General features: G+C 53.7%; 4 long non-coding RNA genes across 6 annotated transcripts; all 4 read left to right on the top strand.

Annotated features, from left to right (window-relative positions):
• The first annotated feature begins 1,180 nt into the window (after positions 1-1,180).
• On the top strand, positions 1,181-3,725 carry LOC136103338 (uncharacterized). Its single transcript, XR_010651595.2, has 3 exons — positions 1,181-1,964; positions 2,147-2,235; positions 3,155-3,725. It is a non-coding gene; the product is annotated as an uncharacterized lncRNA (long non-coding RNA).
• A 655-nt stretch (positions 3,726-4,380) lies between these two features.
• On the top strand, positions 4,381-10,420 carry LOC139828381 (uncharacterized). The gene is made up of 3 exons (XR_011739901.1): positions 4,381-8,972; positions 9,441-9,520; positions 9,832-10,420. It is a non-coding gene; the product is annotated as an uncharacterized lncRNA (long non-coding RNA).
• Positions 10,421-10,437: 17 nt separating this feature from the next.
• LOC136103384 (uncharacterized) lies at positions 10,438-21,318 on the top strand. Of its 2 annotated transcripts, XR_011739898.1 has the most exons (9): positions 10,438-10,610; positions 10,793-10,881; positions 11,801-12,043; positions 12,525-14,972; positions 15,429-15,508; positions 15,820-16,606; positions 16,866-16,954; positions 17,874-18,115; positions 19,398-21,318. It is a non-coding gene; the product is annotated as an uncharacterized lncRNA (long non-coding RNA). The 2 variants fall into 2 exon arrangements; XR_010651603.2 differs by lacking the exon at positions 19,398-21,318 and having other exon boundaries at positions 17,874-18,447.
• A 7-nt stretch (positions 21,319-21,325) lies between these two features.
• Positions 21,326-25,917, top strand: LOC136103306 (uncharacterized). 2 transcript variants are annotated; one of them, XR_010651589.2, is made up of 6 exons: positions 21,326-21,846; positions 22,314-22,393; positions 22,705-23,491; positions 23,674-23,762; positions 24,682-24,924; positions 25,410-25,917. It is a non-coding gene; the product is annotated as an uncharacterized lncRNA (long non-coding RNA). The 2 variants fall into 2 exon arrangements; XR_011739899.1 differs by having other exon boundaries at positions 21,326-22,393.
• The last annotated feature ends 14 nt before the right edge of the window (positions 25,918-25,931 follow it).

Raw genomic sequence — 25,931 nt, 5'->3', positions numbered from 1 at the left:
CAGCGGGGAGACTGGACGGGGCGGCCCGGGACCGGCTGAGGGGGAGGCTGGAGGGTGACAGACGGGCTGGTTTCGGAAGGAGGAAGGCGAGGGGCAGCCAGCCGCAACAGCGCGGCCCCAGGCCGGGGCGAGGGGGAAACACGCGGGCCGCTGTGAGGGAAGGGAGCCCCGCGCTGAGCGCTGCGCGGGGCTCGGGCGGGGCCGTGGGGCGGAGGGGGAGCCCCCGTAGTGACACAGGACAGAGGGAGGAAAGCGAGCGGGAGGGGGCAGCGGCGGGTCGGGAGCGCCAAGGGGGGGCGCGAGGGGCGGGGGGGGCCGGGAACGGAGGGAGCGGCGGAGAAACCTGAGGGCGGGACGGCGCGGGAGGAGCTTAGGCGGGAAAAGCTGAGGTACCTCAGGGAGGGGATGATATCGGGGGAGGCTTTGACAGGAAAGGCTGAGGTACCTCGGGGAGGGGATGATATCGGGGGAGGCTTTGACAGGAAAGGCTGAGGTACCTCGGGGAGGGGATGACATCGGGGGAGGCTTTGACAGGAAAGGCTGAGGTACCTCAGGGAGGGGATGATATCGGGGGAGGCTTTGACGGGAAAGGTTGAGGTACCTCGGGGAGGGGATGATATCGGGGGAGGCTTTGACAGGAAAGGCTGAGGTACCTCGGGGAGGGGATGATATCGGGGGAGGCTTTGATGGGAAAGGCTGAGGTACCTCAGGGAGGGGATGATATTGGGGGAGGCTTTGACGGGAAAGGCTGAGGTACCTCAGGGAGGTGATGACATCGGGGGAGGCTTTGGCGGGAAAGGGTGAGGGACTTAAAGGAGAGGACGGAAGGGAGAGAGGTTTTGGTGGTAAAGGCTGAGGTACCTCAGGGAGGAGATGGCATCACAGAGGCTGCAGTGGGAAATGCTGAGGTAGCTCTGGGACGGGATGGCACTAAGGTGTGGTTTCAAAGGGAAATGCTGAGGTACTTTGAGGAAAGGATGCTGGGCTAGGAACTATGAACACATCAGATCGGTTAAGAGAATGTTGATGACAGAAATTTCTACAGTAAAGTATTCCAGCAAAGACAGGGAGATGAGCAAAACTTATATCAGGCCTCCTAGGATTCCTGCAGGTTAGGGGTCAGGGATGATGAGGTTGTTAACTCGGTCCTAACTTTTTCTTTCTCTCCCTCTCTTGCAGCACCAGACTGAATGGAGAAGCAAGTGGATGGGAAGTTCCTGCGCCACGACACAGACCACATTTATTACTCTCGCCCTCCGAGACCCGGAGAACCGAACCGTTCTCATCGTGCCTTGAAGCAACCTCTGCTCATGCGCTTCTCCCAGGGAGAAGGCAGAATGGGAGTGACTCGCCACGTTAAACAACAGGGTGTACACTCTGCAGCTTTCAAGCCCAGCTCTGCGTTAGCTCACCCCTGCAATTTTGCACCGCCCACGCAAATTTGAGTTGTCGCTGGTTGTTGCAGCGTTTGGCTTTGGTGAGGACAGCGTGTGTTTGTCAGCAGTTGGTGTAGGGTGGAATCTTGAGGAGAAAGTGATATTTCCGTGCCAGAACTGGTTGGTGTTTGCATGGTATTGTGGTAGTTGTTCCCGCAGGTGATCAGTGCTGGAGTGTTATTGCAGGATGAGGGGATTTTGAAGGCTTGTCTGTGAGATGCACTAGAGGCAGCAGTTGCAAACGAAAGGCTGAGGTGTGGAGAGTTTGTCGGTGGGTTTTGGACAGTTGTCAGTTGAAGAGTTGGTTGTTTGCAGGTGAGGTGTAGAGCAGAGGGTGAAGCTGACTTTGCCTGGGCGGCGCAACTGGATGGGTGTGCAGAGCTGAGGAGAGCGGGCTTCTGCGGGTGACCCTAAAGCTGGAGAACCAGCCAGCGGCAGCTCCAGACAGTCCCGCTGCCGAGCTTGGCCGTGTAGGGCCAGTGCCCTGGGGCACAGGGAGTGTGACCCTCCGCAAGCACCAAACAGCAGGTGAGGACTGTGGGGATTTGTACTGAGCTATGATATCTCTAAGGCATGTGCGAGGGGCCGGGGCCAAGGCAAGGTGGGCTCGTTGTGGGGTGTGGGGAGGTGTCAGCCCCCGGACTCAGCCCCTGTCTGATTGTAGTGCCCTTGGGCTGGTGTAGCTCAGTCCTCTGTGTGTTTCTCTTCAGGTGGAGCAGCGTGCAAAGGAAAAGCAAGGAAGGAGAGGAAGGTGGTGAACCTATGAGGAAGAGTGTAGCGAATCTGGCGTGGACTCACGGTAAGGTGCCATGAGAGACATTTATTACAAACTCAGGTTTGCATTTATACTCGCTATGATGCTTGCTCAAGCATTTGCTCTTTAGCTAAGTTAGACATTACATGAGCGATGTAACTGCCATATACGCATTTTTTTCTATAGTAAGCTGTCCCTCTGCCCCTGATGTATCAGTCCTGTATCCTGTATCTTAGTAGTCATAATTTTTCCCCAAGTAGATGAATATTTGCAAGCAGCTTTATCTCCAGTCGTTACCTGTTCATATAATTCTCATTCATCTTTGTGCCATGTCTCCAACTGAAATGTACCAGTTGTAGGAAAGTCTAGCACATGATTAGCAATCCATTGTAATAAACTCACCAATCAGACCCCTGATACATCCTGATTTTGCGTTTGTAGCGCATGTTGAAGGACATCCAGGGTTTGTCTTTGCTTAAGGGATAACTTCCCTCCCATGGTTCCCAATCGCTCACCTTTCGTTGGTGGTGGGCGCGCACTGTCCTGGTTCCCGGTCCTGTTTCCTGGTTCGGTTGGGCTTCGCTACCAGAGCGGCTACTGCCTTTATAGGCACGCTGAAAGTCCCTGTTCCAGGGCGCCATTTGTAGCGAATGCGGTACGGACTCTCTTTTAAGGTGCAATGAGAGATGTTTATTACAAATTCAGGCTTGTGTTTATACTCGCTATGATACTTGCTCAAGCATTTGTTGATTAGCTAAGTTAGTCATTACATAAGTGATGTGTTTTGTGTTCCCACCAAAGTCACTGCCATAAACACCTTTTTTGTCTATCACAAGCTGTCCCTCTGTCCTTGATGCATCAATCCTGTATCAACTCCTCTGTCCTTGATGTATCACATAGCATACAGTCCTTTGTTCTTGTATTTTTCCACTAATGCTTGTTCTCATGCTGTTGACTCTTGCAGTTTCTCATGTGCCCGGTCTTCCGTGTACTGACACAGAAGAGCGATCACGAAAGAGGATTGGAGCGCACCTGTGAGTCAAGCAGAGTCAAGAAAGAAGATGACAGTGGTGGACCTGTGAGTCAGGAGGGGACAAAAGAGGAGACAGGTGATGGAGCTACGAGTCAAGAGTGAGGAGGAAGATGGGCAGCCTGAGCCAGCGAGAAGGAGAATGTATCCTTAAGCACAGGGAACGATCTGTGATTAGTGCGTCCCCCTCCCACCCCTAGAAACCGTGCTCGGGGGTAAAGTGGTAAAATGGGAGCAGGGGCTGTTGGCTGTGTTTTGGGAGGTGGGGGTGGTGAGCAGGGGCTGGGCTCTTGGACTTGGGAGCAGTTAAGGGAGCAGGGTGGTCATCCCTTGGGAGGTGTCTGTCTGCCAGCAGGTAAAGGAGGGGGAAGAGGATCCTGCCGGGGTGAGGGCCTGGCCAGCTCTCCACTCCCAGGGCTCTTGATGCTGATGTGGTGTGTTGCTGTAAGTGCCAGGGGTGACTGGCAAAGAAAGTCTTTGTGGGGTGCATGCTGGGAAACTGTGCTGCTACGGAGGGGCTGGGTTGGTGGGAAGGCCTGTGCGGGGGGCCGGTGCCAAGGCAAGGTGGCCTTGTGGTGGGGTGTGGGGATGCGTCAGCGACCGGACTCGCCCCCTCGTGTGACTGTACGGGCCTGGGGTGGGTATATTTTTGTTTTCTGTGCATCTCTGTTCGGGTGGAGCAGCTCGCAAAGGTGAAAGCAAGAAGGAAGAGGAAGGTGGTGAACCTATGAGGAAGAGCGATCAAGAAAGAGGATTGGAGTGCATCTGCAAGTGAACAGGGATCAAGAAAGAAGATGACGGTGGTAGACCTGCGAGTCAGGAGGGATCAAGAAAGAAGAGGAGGAAGGTGATGGAGCTGCGAGTCAGGAGTGAGGAGGAAGAAAATGTCCCCCTTGGGACAGGGACCTCCCTGTAATCAGGACTGCGCCCTCCCACCCCTGGAAACTGCTCAGGGGCCCAGACATCCATGGGAAGGTTGTGTCCGACAACACGAGCCAGGTCTTCAGCACTGGCTGCTGTTCAGCTGGGACCAGGGGCTGCTGGTGGGGTTTTGGGAGGCGGGGTGGGTGAGTAGAGGCTGGGCTTTTGTACTCATGAGTGGTTGAGAGAGAGGGCTGGACACCTCTTGGGAGGTGTCTTGTGTGTCTGCCATCAGCTAAAGGAGGGGGAAGAGGATCCTGCCGGGGTGAGGGCCTGGCCAGCTCTCCACTCCCAGGGCTCTTGATGCTGGTGTGGTGTGTTGCTGTAAGTGCCAGGGGTGACTGGCAAAGAAAGTCTTTGTGGGGTGCATGCTGGGAAACTGTGCTGCTACGGAGGGGCTGGGTTGGTGGGAAGGCCTGTGCGGGGGGCCGGGGCCAAGGCAAGGTGGGCTTGCTGTGGGATGTGGGGATGCGTCAGCGACCGGACTCACCCCCTATGTGACTGTACGGGCTTGGGGTGGGTGTATTTATTTCTGTCTTCAGGGCATTTCGGTTTGGGTGGAGCAGCTCACAAAGGCGAAAGCAAGAAAGGAAAGTAAGGTTGTGAACTTACGAGAAAGAGTGATCAAGAAAGAGGATTTGAGTTCATCCGGGAATCGAGGGATCAAGAAAGAAGAGGAGGACGGTGATGGACTTGCATATTGAAAATGAGAGGGAAGATGGGCAACCTGAAGCATGGAGTAAGGGAATGTCTCCTAGAACAAAGGGACCTTTCTGTAATCAGAGATCCCCCCTCCTACCCTACAAACTGAACAAAGAGGACTGCGAGAGGGAGCGCTCTGACAGGACAAGAGGTATCAGTAAATCTGGCAAGAGGACAGTGGGGGAAGCGCTCTGGCGGATCAACAAGTCTCAATATATGTGGCAAGAGGATGATGGGGGAGAGTTCACCAGTGGTTCAAAAGTCACCCAGAAAAAGGGGAAGAGGATGTCAAGGGGGGAGCGCTCTGGTCGATCACAAGACTCTCCTAAAAAACACAACAGGATGGTGGTGGGGGGGCATGTCCTATATGGGACAAGGGGTCCCGAGAAATCCAGCAAGAGGATGGTGGGGGGGAGCACTCCAGCAGACCAAGAATGTACTAAGGAAAGGCAAAAGGACGGCAGGAGGAGAGACCCAGTGGGTCAAGAGGTACCGAGAAATCCAGCAAGAGGACGACAGGGAGGAGCTCTTTAGCAGGCCAAAATCCCACTGAGGAAAGGCAAGAGGACAGCGGGGGAGAGCGCTCCAGTTCTTCAAGTGACTTCCCAGGCAGAAGGCAGGAGCATGGCGGGGCAGGACTGCGGCAGGTCAAGAATTCTCAGTCTGGCAATAGGATGTCGGGGAGGAGCGTTCCAGCGGGAGAAGAGCGCCCTGACTAGAGGCAAGACGAGGGTGAGGGAGAGCACTCGGACGTGTCAAGAAGACTCCCCCAAAAAGTGCAAGAGGAAGGCCGGTGGGGAGAGCAATCCAGCAGATCAGGAAGTCTCAATAAATGCGGTAAGAAGGTGGCAGGTGGGAGCTCCCCAGTGGTTCAAGAGGTCCCAAGATATCCAGCAAGAGAACTGTGAGGGAGAGCGCTCCAACAGGTCAAGCGGTGTCAAGAAATCCAGCAAGACAATGGTGGAAAACGCTCCGGTGAGTCACAAGATTCCCCCAAAAAAAGGCAAGAGAATGGTGCAGGGGAGCACTCTGGTGGATCAAGAAGCACCCAGGAAAAGGGGAAGAAGATGGTGGGGGGGAGCACTCTGGTTGGTCACAAGACTCCCCCAGAAAACACAAGAGGGTGGCAGGGGGAACGCCCTAATGGGTCAAGAGGACCCAAGAAATCCAGCAAGAGGACGGCGAGGGGGAGCGCTCCAGCAGATCAGGAAGTCTCGATAAATGCGGTAAGAGGATGGCTGGTGGGAGCCCCCCCAGTGGTCCAAGAGATCCCAAGAAATCCAGCAAGAGGACGGCGAGGGGGAGCGCTCTGGCAGATCAGGACGTCTCCATAAATGCGGTAAAAGGATGGTGGGTGGGAGCCCCCCAGTGGTTCACAAGGTTCCAGGAAATCCAGCAAGAGGACGGCGTGGGGGAGCGCTGTGGCAGATGAAGAACCCTCAGTACATCTGGCAAGAGGACGGTGAGGGGGTGCTCTGATGGGTCAAGGTTGCTCTGAAAAAAGCCCAAGAGGGTGGTAAGGAGAAGCTCACCGGTGATTCACGAATCACCCAGAAAAAAGGGAAGAGGACAGTGCGGGGGAGCTCTTCAGTTGTTGAAGAGAATCCCCAGAAAAAGGCAGGAGGGTGATGAGGGGGAACACTCTGGCGGGTCAAGAAGTCTCAATAAGTCCGGCAAGAAGACGGTGGGGAGGAGAGCTCGTGTGGGTCAAGAGGTCCCAAGAAACCCAGCAAGAGGACAGCAGGGGCGAGCGCTCCGGCAGATCAGGAAATCTCGATAAATGCAGTTAGAGGATGGTGGGTGTGAGCCCCTCAGTTGTTTAAGACGTCCCAAGAAATCCAGCAAGAGAACTGCGAGGGGGAGCGCTCCGGCAGGTCAAGCGATGTCAAGAAATCCAGCAAGACAATGGTGGAGAACTCTCCGGCGAGTCACAAGACTCTCCCAAAAAAGGCAAAAGAATGGTGCAGGGGAGCACTCTGGTGGATCAAGAAGCACCCAGGAAAAGGGGAAGAGGATGGTGGGGGGAAACGGCCTGGTTGGTCACAAGACTCCCCCAAAAACCACAAGAGGGTGGCAGGGGGAACGCCCTAATGGGTCAAGAAGTCCCAAGAAATCCAGCAAGAGGACGACAGGGAGGAGCTCTTTAGCAGGCCAAAATCCCACTGAGGAAAGGCAAGAGGACAGCGGGGGAGAGCGCTCCAGTTCTTCAAGTGACTTCCCAGGCAGAAGGCAGGAGCATGGCGGGGCAGGACTGCGGCAGGTCAAGAATTCTCAGTCTGGCAATAGGATGTCGGGGAGGAGCGTTCCAGCGGGAGAAGAGCGCCCTGACTAGAGGCAAGACAAGGGTGAGGGAGAGCGCTCGGATGTGTGAAGAAGACTCCCCCAAAAAAGTGCAAGAGGAAGGCCAGGGGGAGAGCAATCCAGCAGATCAGGAAGTCTCAATAAATGCGGTAAGAGGATGGCGGGTGGGAGCCCCCCCAGTGGTCCAAGAGATCCCAAGAAATCCAGCAAGAGGACGGCAAGGGGGAGCGCTCCAGCAGATCAGGAAATCTCGATAAATGCGGTTAGAGGATGGTGGGTGGGAGCCCCACAGTTGTTTAAGGCATCCCAAGAAATCCAGCAAAAGGACGGCGAGGGGGAACGCTCTGGCAGATCAGGACGTCTCAATAAATGCGGTAAGAGGATGGCGGGTGGGAGCCCCCCAGTGGTTCAAAATGTCCCAAGATATCCAGGAAGAGAACTGTGAGGGGGAGCGCTCCGGCAAGTCAAGCGTTGTCAACAAATCCAGCAAGACAATGGTGGAGAACGCTCCGGTGAGTCACAAGACTCCACCAAAAAAGGCAAGAGAATGGTTAGAGGATGGTAACAGGCAGCTTTGAGAGCACTCTGGTGGATCAAGAAGCACCCAGGAAAAAAAGGGGAAGAGGATGGTGGGGGGAAACGGCCTGGTTGATCACAAGACTCCCCCAAAAACCACAAGAGGGTGGCAGGGGGAACGCCCTAAGGGGTCAAGAGGTTCCAAGAAATCCAGCAGGAGGACGGCGAGGGGGAGCGCTCCAGCAGGCTGAGATTGTACTAAAGAAAGGCAAAAGGACAGCAGGAGGAGAAACCCAGTGGGTCAAGAGGTCCCAAGAAATCCAGTAAGAGGACAACAGGGAGGAGTGCTCTGGCAGGCCAAAATCTCAGTGAAGAAAGGCAAGAGGACAGCAGGGGGGAGTGCTCCAGTTCTTCAAGTGACTTCCCAGGTAGAAGGCAGAAGGACGGTGGGGTAGCGCTGGGACAGGTCGAGAATTCTCCATCTGGCAATAGGACAGCAGGGAGGAGCATCCAGCGGGACAGGAGCGCCCTGAAAATAGGCAAGACAAGGGTGAGTGAGAGCACTCGGAGATGTCAAGAAGTGTCAAAAAATCTGGTAAAGGATGGCAGGGGGGAGTGCTGTGGATATTCAAGAGACTCCCCAGTAAAAGGCAAGAGGACGGCGCGGGGAAGTGCTCCAGCACGTCAAGATCGCACTGAAGAAAGGCAAGGTCACAGTGGGGGGGAGCATTCCCGTTGTTCCAATGGTTCAAAAGGTCCCAAGAAATCCAACAAGAGAACTGCGAGGGGGAGCGCTCTGGCAAGTCAAGCGGTGTCAATAACCCCAGCAAGGCAACGGCGGAGAGCGCTCTGGTGAGTCACGAGACTCCCCTACAAAGGACGAGAGGATGGTGGAGGGGAGCCCACCAGTGGTTCAAGCAGCACCCAGGAAAAGGGGAGGAGGCTGACGAGGGGCAGGCCTCTGGCGGGCCAAGATCGCTGAGGGAAGGTGCGGGGGAGCTTGCTGGTGGCTCAAGAGACCTCTAGAAAAAGGTAAGAGGGCGGCGGGGGGTGGGAGGGCGCCTCAGCTGGTGAAGAGGAACCCCGAAAACAAGGCAAGAGAATGTTGGTGGGGGGAGCGCTCTGGCGGTTCCAGAGGCTCCCCGAGATCCGCTCAGACGGCAGCGGGTAACGCGGCAGCTCAGCGTCCATCAAAGAAGAACAGGAAGGCGGTTGACCTGCAATTCCAGAGCGAGGAGGAAGACTGGCAACCCGAACGAGGAGCAGCAGAACTTGGCATGGCCTCTGAAATCCTCCTTTAATCTGGGCTCAGGTAAGCTGGAAGCAGGGGACATAGGCTGGGGTTTGGGAGGGGGGCAGGTGAGAAATGATCCGCGTTTTTGATCTCCTGAGTGACTGAAGCGCCTGGGAGTTCATTTGGAGTCGTTGCCTTACTTGATTTTACACTGACTTTTGCATTATATTTTAATGACGTAGAATTTTCCGCTTTGACATCGAAACCTAAACTTCTTTGGAAATTCATCCTCTGTCCCTTCAGTCTCAGCTCGTGGCACTTCCACTGTCTCGTGGCCCGCGTTTCAATGTACATTAGATCGCTTCCTGGGCCTTGGATTTTAAGTAATGGTCCGTCACAAGTTTGTTTTTCTTGTCCTTAACAGGCAGCTTTGAGAGCTCTCTAAGGAAAAGTGATATCTTTTTACCTTGTTACTGCTCTTTCCATGTTACGAGCAGCCACCCTCTTTATGAATCAGTCTCATGCTTTTCTTCCTTTCTTGCCCAGGTTCAGAATACCAGGAATTCCAAGCTTCAAGTTTCCTGTGGAACATTGCGGGAGACCTTGATAACGTGGCAATGAGGGAGGTGATGAAGAGAAACAATACCTGTTCCTTTCCCATTTCAAGACGTTATTTTTTACCTTCCTGGTAGCTGTGAGATGATTTGCAATCTTGCGCTAGCATCTGCCTGAAAGAGAACACGGAGCCTTTGGGTGCCTCCTCAAGAAATACTTGCTCTATGGTTCTGGCGATGTCCAGGCTTCAAGGGTGGGGCATAGGGGAGTGTAAATCTTAGGGGGCCTCCCGGGATGTCTGCAGGTTTGGGTGACCCGTGGCTGGGACGGGGACGCCGAGGTTGTCAATCTTGCCCTGAATCTCTCGCTCCCTCTCTTGCAGCACCCAAGACCGAATGGAGGAGCAAGTGTACGGGAAGTTCCTGCGCCACGACACAGATCACATTTATCGCTCTCGCCCTGAGAGACCCGGAGAACCAAACCGTTCCCATCGTGCCTTGAAGCAGCCTCTGCTCACGCGCTTCTCCCAGGGAGAAGGCAGAATGGCAGTAGCTCGCCACGTTATACCACAGGGTGCACACTCTGCAGCTTTCAAGCCCAGCTCTGCGTTAGCTCACCCCTGCAATTTTGCACCGCCCACGCAAATTTGAGTTGTCGCTGGTTGTTGCAGCGTTTGGCTTTGGTGAGGACAGCGTGTGTTTGTCAGCAGTTGGTGTAGGGTGGAATCTTGAGGAGAAAGTGATATTTCCGTGCCAGAACTGGTTGGTGTTTGCATGGTATTGTGGTAGTTGTTCCCACAGGTGATCAGTGCTGGAGTGTTATTGCAGGATGAGGGGATTTTGAAGGCTTGTCTGTGAGATGCACTAGAGGCAGCAGTTGCAAACGAAAGGCTGAGGTGTGGAGAGTTTGTCGGTGGGTTTTGGACAGTTGTCAGTTGAAGAGTTGGTTGTTTGCAGGTGAGGTGTAGAGCAGAGGGACTTTGCCTGGGCGGCGCAACTGGATGGGTGTGCAGAGCTGAGGAGAGCGGGCTTCTGCGGGTGACCCTAAAGCTGGAGAACCAGCCAGCGGCAGCTCCAGACAGTCCCGCTGCCGAGCTTGGCCGTGTAGGGCCAGTGCCCTGGGGCACAGGGAGTGTGACCCTCCGCAAGCACCAAACAGCAGGTGAGGACTGTGGGGATTTGTACTGAGCTATGATATCTCTAAGGCATGTGCGAGGGGCCGGGGCCAAGGCAAGGTGGGCTCGTTGTGGGGTGTGGGGAGGTGTCAGCCCCCGGACTCAGCCCCTGTCTGATTGTAGTGCCCTTGGGCTGGTGTAGCTCAGTCCTCTGTGTGTTTCTCTTCAGGTGGAGCAGCGTGCAAAGGAAAAACAAGGAAGGAGAGGAAGGTGGTGAACCTATGAGGAAGAGTGTAGCGAATCTGGCGTGGACTCACGGTAAGGTGCCATGAGAGACATTTATTACAAACTCAGGTTTGCATTTATACTCGCTATGATGCTTGCTCAAGCATTTGCTCTTTAGCTAAGTTAGACATTACATGAGCGATGTAACTGCCATATACGCATTTTTTTCTATAGTAAGCTGTCCCTCTGCCCCTGATGTATCAGTCCTGTATCCTGTATCTTAGTAGTCATAATTTTTCCCCAAGTAGATGAATATTTGCAAGCAGCTTTATCTCCAGTCGTTACCTGTTCATATAATTCTCATTCATCTTTGTGCCATGTCTCCAACTGAAATGTACCAGTTGTAGGAAAGTCTAGCACATGATTAGCAATCCATTGTAATAAACTCACCAATCAGACCCCTGATACATCCTGATTTTGCATTTGTAGCGCATGTTGAAGGACATCCAGGGTTTGTCTTTGCTTAAGGGATAACTTCCCTCCCATGGTTCCCAATCGCTCACCTTTCGTTGGTGGTGGGCGCGCACTGTCCTGGTTCCCGGTCCTGTTTCCTGGTTCGATTGGGCTTCGCTACCAGAGCGGCTACTGCCTTTATAGGCACGCTGAAAGTCCCTGTTCCAGGGCGCCATTTGTAGCGAATGCGGTACGGACTCTCTTTTAAGGTGCAATGAGAGATGTTTATTACAAATTCAGGCTTGCGTTTATACTCGCTATGATGCTTGCTCAAGCATTTGTTGATTAGCTAAGTTAGTCATTACATAAGTGATGTGTTTTGTGTTCCCACCAAAGTCACTGCCATAAACACCTTTTTTGTCTATCACAAGCTGTCCCTCTGTCCTTGATGCATCAATCCTGTATCAACTCCTCTGTCCTTGATGTATCACATAGCATACAGTCCTTTGTTCTTGTATTTTTCCACTAATGCTTGTTCTCATGCTGTTGACTCTTGCAGTTTCTCATGTGCCCGGTCTTCCGTGTACTGACACAGAAGAGCGATCACGAAAGAGGATTGGAGCGCACCTGTGAGTCAAGCAGAGTCAAGAAAGAAGATGACAGTGGTGGACCTGTGAGTCAGGAGGGGACAAAAGAGGAGAAAGGTGATGGAGCTACGAGTCAAGAGTGAGGAGGAAGATGGGCAGCCTGAGCCAGCGAGAAGGAGAATGTATCCTTAAGCACAGGGAACGATCTGTGATAAGTGCGTCCCCCTCCCACCCCTAGAAACCGTGCTCGGGGGTAAAGTGGTAAAATGGGAGCAGGGGCTGTTGGCTGTGTTTTGGGAGGTGGGGGTGGTGAGCAGGGGCTGGGCTCTTGGACTTGGGAGCAGTTAAGGGAGCAGGGTGGTCATCCCTTGGGAGGTGTCTGTCTGCCAGCAGGTAAAGGAGGGGGAAGAGGATCCTGCCGGGGTGAGGGCCTGGCCAGCTCTCCACTCCCAGGGCTCTTGATGCTGGTGTGGTGTGTTGCTGTAAGTGCCAGGGGTGACTGGCAAAGAAAGTCTTTGTGGGGTGCATGCTGGGAAACTGTGCTGCTACGGAGGGGCTGGGTTGGTGGGAAGGCCTGTGCGGGGGGCCGGGGCCAAGGCAAGGTGGGCTTGCTGTGGGATGTGGGGATGCGTCAGCGACCGGACTCACCCCCTATGTGACTGTACGGGCTTGGGGTGGGTGTATTTCTGTCTTCAGGGCATTTCGGTTTGGGTGGAGCAGCTCACAAAGGCGAAAGCAAGAAAGGAAAGTAAGGTTGTGAACTTACGAGAAAGAGTGATCAAGAAAGAGGATTTGAGTTCATCCGGGAGTCGAGGGATCAAGAAAGAAGAGGAGGAAGGTGATGGACGTGCACATTGAAAATGAGAGGGAAGATGGGCAACCTGAAGCATGGAGCAAGGGAATGTCTCCTAGAACAAAGGGACCTTTCTGTAATCAGAGATCCCCCCTCCTACCCTACAAACTGAACAAAGAGGACTGCGAGAGGGAGCGCTCTGACAGGACAAGAGGTATCAGTAAATCTGGCAAGAGGACAGTGGGGGAAGCGCTCTGGCGGATCAACAAGTCTCAATATATGTGGCAAGAGGATGATGGGGGAGAGTTCACCAGTGGTTCAAAAGTCACCCAGAAAAAGGGGAAGAGGATGTCAAGGGGGGAGCGCTCTGGTCGATCACAAGACTCTCCTAAAAAACACAACAGGATGGTGGTGGGGGGCATGTCCTATATGGGACAAGGGGTCCCGAGAAATCCAGCAAGAGGATGGTGGGGGGGAGCACTCCAGCAGACCAAGAATGTACTAAGGAAAGGCAAAAGGACGGCAGGAGGAGAGACCCAGTGGGTCAAGAGGTACCGAGAAATCCAGCAAGAGGACGACAGGGAGGAGCTCTTTAGCAGGCCAAAATCCCACTGAGGAAAGGCAAGAGGACAGCGGGGGAGAGCGCTCCAGTTCTTCAAGTGACTTCCCAGGCAGAAGGCAGGAGCATGGCGGGGCAGGACTGCGGCAGGTCAAGAATTCTCAGTCTGGCAATAGGATGGCGGGGAGGAGCGTTCCAGCGGGAGAAGAGCGCCCTGACTAGAGGCAAGACAAGGGTGAGGGAGAGCACTCGGACGTGTCAAGAAGACTCCCCCAAAAAGTGCAAGAGGAAGGCCGGTGGGGAGAGCAATCCAGCAGATCAGGAAGTCTCGATAAATGCGGTAAGAAGGTGGCAGGTGGGAGCTCCCCAGTGGTTCAAGAGGTCCCAAGATATCCAGCAAGAGAACTGTGAGGGAGAGCGCTCCAACAGGTCAAGCGGTGTCAAGAAATCCAGCAAGACAATGGTGGAAAACGCTCCGGTGAGTCACAAGATTCCCCCAAAAAAAGGCAAGAGAATGGTTAGAGGATGGTAACAGGCAGCTTTGAGAGCACTCTGGTGGATCAAGAAGCACCCAGGAAAAGGGGAAGAAGATGGTGGGGGGGAGCACTCTGGTTGGTCACAAGACTCCCCCAGAAAACACAAGAGGGTGGCAGGGGGAACGCCCTAATGGGTCAAGAGGTTCCAAGAAATCCAGCAGGAGGACGGCGAGGGGGAGCGCTCCAGCAGGCTGAGATTGTACTAAAGAAAGGCAAAAGGACAGCGGGAGGAGAAACCCAGTGGGTCAAGAGGTCCCAAGAAATCCAGTGAGAGGACAACAGGGAGGAGTGCTCTGGCAGGCCAAAATCTCAGTGAAGAAAGGCAAGAGGACAGCAGGGGGGAGTGCTCCAGTTCTTCAAGTGACTTCCCAGGTAGAAGGCAGAAGGACGGTGGGGTAGCGCTGGGACAGGTCGAGAATTCTCAATCTGGCAATAGGACAGCAGGGAGGAGCATCCAGCGGGACAGGAGCGCCCTGAAAATAGGCAAGACAAGGGTGAGTGAGAGCACTCGGAGATGTCAAGAAGTGTCAAAAAATCTGGTAAAGGATGGCAGGGGGGAGTGCTGTGGATATTCAAGAGACTCCCCAGTAAAAGGCAAGAGGACGGCGCGGGGAAGTGCTCCAGCACGTCAAGATCGCACTGAAGAAAGGCAAGGTCACAGTGGGGGGGAGCATTCCCGTTGTTCCAATGGTTCAAAAGGTCCCAAGAAATCCAACAAGAGAACTGCGAGGGGGAGCGCTCTGGCAAGTCAAGCGGTGTCAATAACCCCAGCAAGGCAACGGCGGAGAGCGCTCTGGTGAGTCACGAGACTCCCCTACAAAGGACGAGAGGATGGTGGAGGGGAGCCCACCAGTGGTTCAAGCAGCACCCAGGAAAAGGGGAGGAGGCTGACGAGGGGCAGGCCTCTGGCGGGCCAAGATCGCTGAGGGAAGGTGCGGGGGAGCTTGCTGGTGGCTCAAGAGACCTCTAGAAAAAGGTAAGAGGGCGGCGGGGGGTGGGAGGGCGCCTCAGCTGGTGAAGAGGAACCCCGAAAACAAGGCAAGAGAATGTTGGTGGGGGGAGCGCTCTGGCGGTTCCAGAGGCTCCCCGAGATCCGCTCAGACGGCAGCGGGTAACGCGGCAGCTCAGCGTCGATCAAAGAAGAACAGGAAGGCGGTTGACCTGCAATTCCAGAGCGAGGAGGAAGACTGGCAACCCGAACGAGGAGCAGCAGAACTTGGCATGGCCTCTGAAATCCTCCTTTAATCTGGGCTCAGGTAAGCTGGAAGCAGGGGACATAGGCTGGGGTTTGGGAGGTGGGCAGTCCGCATTTTTGATCTGCTGAGTGACTGAAGCGCCTGGGAGTTCATTTGGAGTCGTTGCCTTACTTGATTTTACACTGACTTTTGCATTATATTTTAATGACGTAGAATTTTCCGTTTTGACATCGAAACCTAAACTTCTTTGGAAATTCATCCTCTGTCCCTTCAGTCTCAGCTCGTGGCACTTCCACTGTCTCGTGGCCCGCGTTTCAATGTACATTAGATCGCTTCCTGGGCCTTGGATTTTAAGTAATGGTCCGTCACAAGTTTGTTTTTCTTGTCCTTAACAGGCAGCTTTGAGAGCTCTCTAAGGAAAAGTGATATCTTTTTACCTTGTTACTGCTCTTTCCATGTTACGAGCAGCCACCCTCTTTATGATCAGTCTCTTGCTTTTCTTCCTTTCTTGCCCAGGTTCAGAATACCAGGAATTCCAAGCCTCAAGTTTCCTGTGGAACATTGCGGGAGACCTTGATAACGTGGCAATGAGGGAGGTGATGAAGAGAAACAATACCTGTTCCTTTCCCATTTCAAGACGTTATTTTTTACCTTCCTGGTAGCTGTGAGATGATTTGCAATCTTGCGCTAGCATCTGCCTGAAAGAGAACACGGACCCTTTGGGTGCCTCCTCAAGAAATACTTGCTCTATGGTTCTGGCGATGTCCAGGCTTCAAGGGTGGGGCATAGGGGAGTGTAAATCTTAGGGGGCCTCCCGGGATGTCTGCAGGTTTGGGTGACCCGTGGCTGGGACGGGGACGCCGAGGTTGTCAATCTTGCCCCGAATCTCTCGCTCCCTCTCTTGCAGCACCCGAGACCGAATGGAGGAGCAAGTGTACGGGAAGTTCCTGCGCCACGACACAGATCACATTTATCGCTCTCGCCCTGAGAGACCCGGAGAACCAAACCGTTCCCATCGTGCCTTGAAGCAGCCTCTGCTCACGCGCTTCTCCCAGGGAGAAGGCAGAATGGCAGTAGCTCGCCACGTTATACCACAGGGTGCACACTCTGCAGCTTTCAAGCCCAGCTCTGCGTTAGCTCACCCCTGCAATTTTGCACCGCCCACGCAAATTTGAGTTGTCGCTGGTTGTTGCAGCGTTTGGCTTTGGTGAGGACAGCGTGTGTTTGTCAGCAGTTGGTGTAGGGTGGAATCTTGAGGAGAAAGTGATATTTCCGTGCCAGAACTGGTTGGTGTTTGCATGGTATTGTGGTAGTTGTTCCCGCAGGTGATCAGTGCTGGAGTGTTATTGCAGGATGAGGGGATTTTGAAGGCTTGTCTGTGAGATGCACTAGAGGCAGCAGTTGCAAACGAAAGGCTGAGGTGTGGAGAGTTTGTCGGTGGGTTTTGGACAGTTGTCAGTTGAAGAGTTGGTTGTTTGCAGGTGAGGTGTAGAGCAGAGGGTGAAGCTGACTTTGCCTGGGCGGCGCAACTGGATGGGTGTGCAGAGCTGAGGAGAGCGGGCTTCTGCGGGTGACCCTAAAGCTGGAGAACCAGCCAGCGGCAGCTCCAGACAGTCCCGCTGCCGAGCTTGGCTGTGTAGGGCCAGTGCCCTGGGGCACAGGGAGTGTGACCCTCCGCAAGCACCAAACAGCAGGTGAGGACCGTGGGGATTTGTACTGAGCTATGATATCTCTAACCCATGAAACTGGGGTCCAGCCTGAGCAGGGCATGTGCGGAAGCTGTGCTGCAGTGGAGGGGCAGAGCTGAGGGGAAGGGCTGTGTGAGGGGCCGGGGCCAAGGCAAGGCGGGCACGCTGTGGGGTGTGGGGAAGTGTCAGCCCCCAGATTCAGCCCCCGTCTGACTGTAGTGCCCTGGGGCTGATGTAGCTCAGTCCTCTGTGTGTTTCTCTTCAGGTGGAGCAGCGTGCAAAGGAAAAGCAAGGAAGGAGAGGAAGGTGGTGAACCTATGAGGAAGAGTGTAGCGAATCTGGCGTGGACTCACGGTAAGGTGCCATGAGAGACATTTATTACAAACTCAGGTTTGCATTTATACTCGCTATGATGCTTGCTCAAGCATTTGCTCTTTAGCTAAGTTAGACATTACATGAGCGATGTAACTGCCATATACGCATTTTTTTCTATAGTAAGCTGTCCCTCTGTCCCTGATGTATCAGTCCTGTATCCTGTATCTTAGTAGTCATAATTTTTCCCCAAGTAGATGAATATTTGCAAGCAGCTTTATCTCCAGTCATTACCTGTTCATATAATTCTCATTCATCTTTGTGCCATGTCTCCAACTGAAATGTACCAGTTGTAGGAAAGTCTAGCACATGATTAGCAATCCATTGTAATAAACTCACCAATCAGACCCCTGATACATCCTGATTTTGCGTTTGTAGCGCATGTTGAAGGACATCCAGGGTTTGTCTTTGCTTAAGGGATAACTTCCCTCCCATGGTTCCCAATCGCTCACCTTTCGTTGGTGGTGGGCGCGCACTGTCCTGGTTCCCGGTCCTGTTTCCTGGTTCGCTTGGGCTTCGCTACCAGAGCGGCTACTGCCTTTATAGGCACGCTGAAAGTCCCTGTTCCAGGGCGCCATTTGTAGCGAATGCGGTACGGACTCTCTTTTAAGGTGCAATGAGAGATGTTTATTACAAATTCAGGCTTGTGTTTATACTCGCTATGATACTTGCTCAAGCATTTGTTGATTAGCTAAGTTAGTCATTACGTAAGTGATGTGTTTTGTGTTCCCACCAAAGTCACTGCCATCAACACCTTTTTTGTCTATCACAAGCTGTCCCTCTGTCCTTGATGCATCAATCCTGTATCAACTCCTCTGTCCTTGATGTATCACATAGCATACAGTCCTTTGTTCTTGTATTTTTCCACTAATGCTTGTTCTCATGCTGTTGACTCTTGCAGTTTCTCATGTGCCCGGTCTTCCGTGTACTGACACAGAAGAGCGATCACGAAAGAGGATTGGAGCGCACCTGTGAGTCAAGCAGAGTCAAGAAAGAAGATGACAGTGGTGGACCTGTGAGTCAGGAGGGGACAAAAGAGGAGAAGGTGATGGAGCTACGAGTCAAGAGTGAGGAGGAAGATGGGCAGCCTGAGCCAGCGAGAAGGAGAATGTATCCTTAAGCACAGGGAACGATCTGTGATTAGTGCGTCCCCCTCCCACCCCTAGAAACCGTGCTCGGGGGTAAAGTGGTAAAATGGGAGCAGGGGCTGTTGGCTGTGTTTTGGGAGGTGGGGGTGGTGAGCAGGGGCTGGGCTCTTGGACTTGGGAGCAGTTAAGGGAGCAGGGTGGTCATCCCTTGGGAGGTGTCTGTCTGCCAGCAGGTAAAGGAGGGGGAAGAGGATCCTGCCGGGGTGAGGGCCTGGCCAGCTCTCCACTCCCAGGGCTCTTGATGCTGGTGTGGTGTGTTGCTGTAAGTGCCAGGGGTGACTGGCAAAGAAAGTCTTTGTGGGGTGCATGCTGGGAAACTGTGCTGCTACAGAGGGGCTGGGTTGGTGGGAAGGCCTGTGCGGGGGGCCGGGGCCAAGGCAAGGTGGCCTTGTGGTGGGGTGTGGGGATGCGTCAGCGACCGGACTCGCCCCCTCGTGTGACTGTACGGGCCTGGGGTGGGTATATTTTTGTTTTCTGTGCATCTCTGTTCGGGTGGAGCAGCTCGCAAAGGCGAAAGCAAGAAAGAAGAGGAAGGTGGTGAACCTACGAGGAAGAGCGATCAAGAAAGAGGATTGGAGTGCATCTGCAAGTCAACAGGGATCAAGAAAGAAGATGACGGTGGTAGACCTGCGAGTCAGGAGGGATCAAGAAAGAAGAGGAGGAAGGTGATGGAGCTGCGAGTCAGGAGTGAGGAGGAAGAAAATGTCCCCCTTGGGACAGGGACCTCCCTGTAATCAGGACTGCGCCCTCCCACCCCTGGAAACTGCTCAGGGGCCCAGACATCCATGGGAAGGTTGTGTCCGACAACACGAGCCAGATCTTCAGCACTGGCTGCTGTTCAGCTGGGACGAGGGGGTGCTGGTGGGGTTTTGGGAGGCGGGGTGGGTGAGTAGAGGCTGGGCTTTTGTACTCATGAGTGGTTGAGAGAGAGGGCTGGACACCTCTTGGGAGGTGTCTTGTCTGTCTGCCATCAGCTAAAGGAGGGGGAAGAGGATCCTGCCGGGGTGAGGGCCTGGCCAGCTCTCCACTCCCAGGGCTCTTGATGCTGATGTGGTGTGTTGCTGTAAGTGCCAGGGGTGACTGGCAAAGAAAGTCTTTGTGGGGTGCATGCTGGGAAACTGTGCTGCTACGGAGGGGCTGGGTTGGTGGGAAGGCCTGTGCGGGGGGCCGGGGCCAAGGCAAGGTGGGCTTGCTGTGGGATGTGGGGATGCGTCAGCGACCGGACTCACCCCCTATGTGACTGTACGGGCCTGGGGTGGGTGTATTTCTGTCTTCAGGGCATTTCGGTTTGGGTGGAGCAGCTCACAAAGGCGAAAGCAAGAAAGGAGAGTAAGGTTGTGAACTTACGAGAAAGAGTGATCAAGAAAGAGGATTTGAGTTCATCCGGGAGTCGAGGGATCAAGAAAGAAGAGGAGGAAGGTGATGGACGTGCATATTGAAAATGAGAGGGAAGATGGGCAACCTGAAGCATGGAGCAAGGGAATGTCTCCTAGAACAAAGGGACCTTTCTGTAATCAGAGATCCCCCCTCCTACCCTACAAACTGAACAAAGAGGACTGCGAGAGGGAGCGCTCTGACAGGACAAGAGGTATCAGTAAATCTGGCAAGAGGACAGTGGGGGAAGCGCTCTGGCGGATCAACAAGTCTCAATATATGTGGCAAGAGGATGATGGGGGAGAGTTCACCAGTGGTTCAAAAGTCACCCAGAAAAAGGGGAAGAGGATGTCAAGGGGGGAGCGCTCTGGTCGATCACAAGACTCTCCTAAAAAACACAACAGGATGGTGGTGGGGGGGCATGTCCTATATGGGACAAGGGGTCCCGAGAAATCCAGCAAGAGGATGGTGGGGGGGAGCACTCCAGCAGACCAAGAATGTACTAAGGAAAGGCAAAAGGACGGCAGGAGGAGAGACCCAGTGGGTCAAGAGGTACCGAGAAATCCAGCAAGAGGACGACAGGGAGGAGCTCTTTAGCAGGCCAAAATCCCACTGAGGAAAGGCAAGAGGACAGCGGGGGAGAGCGCTCCAGTTCTTCAAGTGACTTCCCAGGCAGAAGGCAGGAGCATGGCGGGGCAGGACTGCGGCAGGTCAAGAATTCTCAGTCTGGCAATAGGATGGCGGGGAGGAGCGTTCCAGGGGGAGAAGAGCGCCCTGACTAGAGGCAAGACAAGGGTGAGGGAGAGCGCTCGGACGTGTCAAGAAGACTCCCCCAAAAAGTGCAAGAGGAAGGCCGGTGGGGAGAGCAATCCAGCAGATCAGGAAGTCTCAATAAATGCGGTAAGAAGGTGGCAGGTGGGAGCTCCCCAGTGGTTCAAGAGGTCCCAAGAAATCCAGCAAGAGAACTGTGAGGGAGAGCGCTCCAACAGGTCAAGCGGTGTCAAGAAATCCAGCAAGACAATGGTGGAAAACGCTCTGGTGAGTCACAAGATTCCCCCAAAAAAAGGCAAGAGAATGGTTAGAGGATGGTAACAGGCAGCTTTGAGAGCACTCTGGTGGATCAAGAAGCACCCAGGAAAAGGGGAAGAAGATGGTGGGGGGGAGCACTCTGGTTGGTCACAAGACTCCCCCAGAAAACACAAGAGGGTGGCAGGGGGAACGCCCTAATGGGTCAAGAGGTTCCAAGAAATCCAGCAGGAGGACGGCGAGGGGGAGCGCTCCAGCAGGCTGAGATTGTACTAAAGAAAGGCAAAAGGACAGCGGGAGGAGAAACCCAGTGGGTCAAGAGGTCCCAAGAAATCCAGTGAGAGGACAACAGGGAGGAGTGCTCTGGCAGGCCAAAATCTCAGTGAAGAAAGGCAAGAGGACAGCAGGGGGGAGTGCTCCAGTTCTTCAAGTGACTTCCCAGGTAGAAGGCAGAAGGACGGTGGGGTAGCGCTGGGACAGGTCGAGAATTCTCTATCTGGCAATAGGACAGCAGGGAGGAGCATCCAGCGGGACAGGAGCGCCCTGAAAATAGGCAAGACAAGGGTGAGTGAGAGCACTCCGAGATGTCAAGAAGTGTCAAAAAATCTGGTAAAGGATGGCAGGGGGGAGTGCTGTGGATATTCAAGAGACTCCCCAGTAAAAGGCAAGAGGACGGCGCGGGGAAGTGCTCCAGCACGTCAAGATCGCACTGAAGAAAGGCAAGGTCACAGTGGGGGGGAGCATTCCCGTTGTTCCAATGGTTCAAAAGGTCCCAAGAAATCCAACAAGAGAACTGCAAGGGGGAGCGCTCTGGCAAGTCAAGCGGTGTCAATAACCCCAGCAAGGCAACGGCGGAGAGCGCTCTGGTGAGTCACGAGACTCCCCTACAAAGGACGAGAGGATGGTGGAGGGGAGCCCACCAGTGGTTCAAGCAGCACCCAGGAAAAGGGGAGGAGGCTGACGAGGGGCAGGCCTCTGGCGGGCCAAGATCGCTGAGGGAAGGTGCGGGGGAGCTTGCTGGTGGCTCAAGAGACCTCTAGAAAAAGGTAAGAGGGCGGCGGGGGGTGGGAGGGCGCCTCAGCTGGTGAAGAGGAACCCCGAAAACAAGGCAAGAGAATGTTGGTGGGGGGAGCGCTCTGGCGGTTCCAGAGGCTCCCCGAGATCTGCTCAGACGGTAGCGGGTAACGCGGCAGCTCAGCGTCAATCAAAGAAGAACAGGAAGGCGGTTGACCTGCAATTCCAGAGCGAGGAGGAAGACTGGCAACCCGAACGAGGAGCAGCAGAACTTGGCATGGCCTCTGAAATCCTCCTTTAATCTGGGCTCAGGTAAGCTGGAAGCAGGGGACATAGGCTGGGGTTTGGGAGGTGGGCAGGTGAGAAATGATCCGCATTTTTGATCTCCTGAGTGACTGAAGCGCCTGGGAGTTCATTTGGAGTCGTTGCCTTACTTGATTTTACACTGACTTTTGCATTATATTTTAATGACGTAGAATTTTCCGTTTTGACATCGAAACCTAAACTTCTTTGGAAATTCATCCTCTGTCCCTTCAGTCTCAGCTCGTGGCACTTCCACTGTCTCGTGGCCCGCGTTTCAATGTACATTAGATCGCTTCCTGGGCCTTGGATTTTAAGTAATGGTCCGTCACAAGTTTGTTTTTCTTGTCCTTAACAGGCAGCTTTGAGAGCTCTCTAGGGAAAAGTGATATCTTTTTACCTTGTTACTGCTCTTTCCATGTTACGAGCAGCCACCCTCTTTATGATCAGTCTCATGCTTTTCTTCCTTTCTTGCCCAGGTTCAGAATACCAGGAATTCCAAGCTTCAAGTTTCCTGTGGAACATTGCGGGAGACCTTGATAACGTGGCAATGAGGGAGGTGATGAAGAGAAACAATACCTGTTCCTTTCCCATTTCAAGACGTTATTTTTTACCTTCCTGGTAGCTGTGAGATGATTTGCAATCTTGCGCTAGCATCTGCCTGAAAGAGAACACGGACCCTTTGGGTGCCTCCTCAAGAAATACTTGCTCTATGGTTCTGGCGATGTCCAGGCTTCAAGGGTGGGGCATAGGGGAGTGTAAATCTTAGGGGGCCTCCCGGGATGTCTGCAGGTTTGGGTGACCCGTGGCTGGGACGGGGACGCCGAGGTTGTCAATCTTGCCCCGAATCTCTCGCTCCCTCTCTTGCAGCACCCGAGACCGAATGGAGGAGCAAGTGTACGGGAAGTTCCTGCGCCACGACACAGATCACATTTATCGCTCTCGCCCTGAGAGACCCGGAGAACCAAACCGTTCCCATCGTGCCTTGAAGCAGCCTCTGCTCACGCGCTTCTCCCAGGGAGAAGGCAGAATGGCAGTAGCTCGCCACGTTATACCACAGGGTGCACACTCTGCAGCTTTCAAGCCCAGCTCTGCGTTAGCTCACCCCTGCAATTTTGCACCGCCCACGCAAATTTGAGTTGTCGCTGGTTGTTGCAGCGTTTGGCTTTGGTGAGGACAGCGTGTGTTTGTCAGCAGTTGGTGTAGGGTGGAATCTTGAGGAGAAAGTGATATTTCCGTGCCAGAACTGGTTGGTGTTTGCATGGTATTGTGGTAGTTGTTCCCGCAGGTGATCAGTGCTGGAGTGTTATTGCAGGATGAGGGGATTTTGAAGGCTTGTCTGTGAGATGCACTAGAGGCAGCAGTTGCAAACGAAAGGCTGAGGTGTGGAGAGTTTGTCGGTGGGTTTTGGACAGTTGTCAGTTGAAGAGTTGGTTGTTTGCAGGTGAGGTGTAGAGCAGAGGGTGAAGCTGACTTTGCCTGGGCGGCGCAACTGGATGGGTGTGCAGAGCTGAGGAGAGCGGGCTTCTGCGGGTGACCCTAAAGCTGGAGAACCAGCCAGCGGCAGCTCCAGACAGTCCCGCTGCCGAGCTTGGCCGTGTAGGGCCAGTGCCCTGGGGCACAGGGAGTGTGACCCTCCGCAAGCACCAAACAGCAGGTGAGGACTGTGGGGATTTGTACTGAGCTATGATATCTCTAAGGCATGTGCGAGGGGCCGGGGCCAAGGCAAGGTGGGCTCGTTGTGGGGTGTGGGGAGGTGTCAGCCCCCGGACTCAGCCCCTGTCTGATTGTAGTGCCCTTGGGCTGGTGTAGCTCAGTCCTCTGTGTGTTTCTCTTCAGGTGGAGCAGCGTGCAAAGGAAAAGCAAGGAAGGAGAGGAAGGTGGTGAACCTATGAGGAAGAGTGTAGCGAATCTGGCGTGGACTCACGGTAAGGTGCCATGAGAGACATTTATTACAAACTCAGGTTTGCATTTATACTCGCTATGATGCTTGCTCAAGCATTTGCTCTTTAGCTAAGTTAGACATTACATGAGCGATGTAACTGCCATATACGCATTTTTTTCTATAGTAAGCTGTCCCTCTGCCCCTGATGTATCAGTCCTGTATCCTGTATCTTAGTAGTCATAATTTTTCCCCAAGTAGATGAATATTTGCAAGCAGCTTTATCTCCAGCCGTTACCTGTTCATATAATTCTCATTCATCTTTGTGCCATGTCTCCAACTGAAATGTACCAGTTGTAGGAAAGTCTAGCACATGATTAGCAATCCATTGTAATAAACTCACCAATCAGACCCCTGATACATCCTGATTTTGCATTTGTAGCGCATGTTGAAGGACATCCAGGGTTTGTCTTTGCTTAAGGGATAACTTCCCTCCCATGGTTCCCAATCGCTCACCTTTCGTTGGTGGTGGGCGCGCACTGTCCTGGTTCCCGGTCCTGTTTCCTGGTTCGATTGGGCTTCGCTACCAGAGCGGCTACTGCCTTTATAGGCACGCTGAAAGTCCCTGTTCCAGGGCGCCATTTGTAGCGAATGCGGTACGGACTCTCTTTTAAGGTGCAATGAGAGATGTTTATTACAAATTCAGGCTTGCGTTTATACTCGCTATGATGCTTGCTCAAGCATTTGTTGATTAGCTAAGTTAGTCATTACATAAGTGATGTGTTTTGTGTTCCCACCAAAGTCACTGCCATAAACACCTTTTTTGTCTATCACAAGCTGTCCCTCTGTCCTTGATGCATCAATCCTGTATCAACTCCTCTGTCCTTGATGTATCACATAGCATACAGTCCTTTGTTCTTGTATTTTTCCACTAATGCTTGTTCTCATGCTGTTGACTCTTGCAGTTTCTCATGTGCCCGGTCTTCCGTGTACTGACACAGAAGAGCGATCACGAAAGAGGATTGGAGCGCACCTGTGAGTCAAGCAGAGTCAAGAAAGAAGATGACAGTGGTGGACCTGTGAGTCAGGAGGGGACAAAAGAGGAGAAAGGTGATGGAGCTACGAGTCAAGAGTGAGGAGGAAGATGGGCAGCCTGAGCCAGCGAGAAGGAGAATGTATCCTTAAGCACAGGGAACGATCTGTGATAAGTGCGTCCCCCTCCCACCCCTAGAAACCGTGCTCGGGGGTAAAGTGGTAAAATGGGAGCAGGGGCTGTTGGCTGTGTTTTGGGAGGTGGGGGTGGTGAGCAGGGGCTGGGCTCTTGGACTTGGGAGCAGTTAAGGGAGCAGGGTGGTCATCCCTTGGGAGGTGTCTGTCTGCCAGCAGGTAAAGGAGGGGGAAGAGGATCCTGCCGGGGTGAGGGCCTGGCCAGCTCTCCACTCCCAGGGCTCTTGATGCTGATGTGGTGTGTTGCTGTAAGTGCCAGGGGTGACTGGCAAAGAAAGTCTTTGTGGGGTGCATGCTGGGAAACTGGGCTGCTACGGAGGGGCTGGGTTGGTGGGAAGGCCTGTGCTGGGGGCCGGGGCCAAGGCAAGGTGGGCTTGCTGTGGGATGTGGGGATGCGTCAGCGACCGGACTCACCCCCTATGTGACTGTACGGGCCTGGGGTGGGTGTATTTATTTCTGTCTTCAGGGCATTTCGGTTTGGGTGGAGCAGCTCACAAAGGCGAAAGCAAGAAAGGAAAGTAAGGTTGTGAACTTACGAGAAAGAGTGATCAAGAAAGAGGATTTGAGTTCATCCGGGAGTCGAGGGATCAAGAAAGAAGAGGAGGAAGGTGATGGACGTGCATATTGAAAATGAGAGGGAAGATGGGCAACCTGAAGCATGGAGCAAGGGAATGTCTCCTAGAACAAAGGGACCTTTCTGTAATCAGAGATCCCCCCTCCTACCCTACAAACTGAACAAAGAGGACTGCGAGAGGGAGCGCTCTGACAGGACAAGAGGTATCAGTAAATCTGGCAAGAGGACAGTGGGGGAAGCGCTCTGGCGGATCAACAAGTCTCAATATATGTGGCAAGAGGATGATGGGGGAGAGTTCACCAGTGGTTCAAAAGTCACCCAGAAAAAGGGGAAGAGGATGTCAAGGGGGGAGCGCTCTGGTCGATCACAAGACTCTCCTAAAAAACACAACAGGATGGTGGTGGGGGGGCATGT

This window comes from Patagioenas fasciata, chromosome 7 (genome assembly GCF_037038585.1).
Source record: "Patagioenas fasciata isolate bPatFas1 chromosome 7, bPatFas1.hap1, whole genome shotgun sequence".
NCBI classification, from domain to species: Eukaryota; Metazoa; Chordata; class Aves; order Columbiformes; family Columbidae; genus Patagioenas; species Patagioenas fasciata.
The sequence above is the reverse complement of the archived record's forward strand: the minus strand, read 5'-3'. Positions and strand labels throughout refer to the sequence as shown.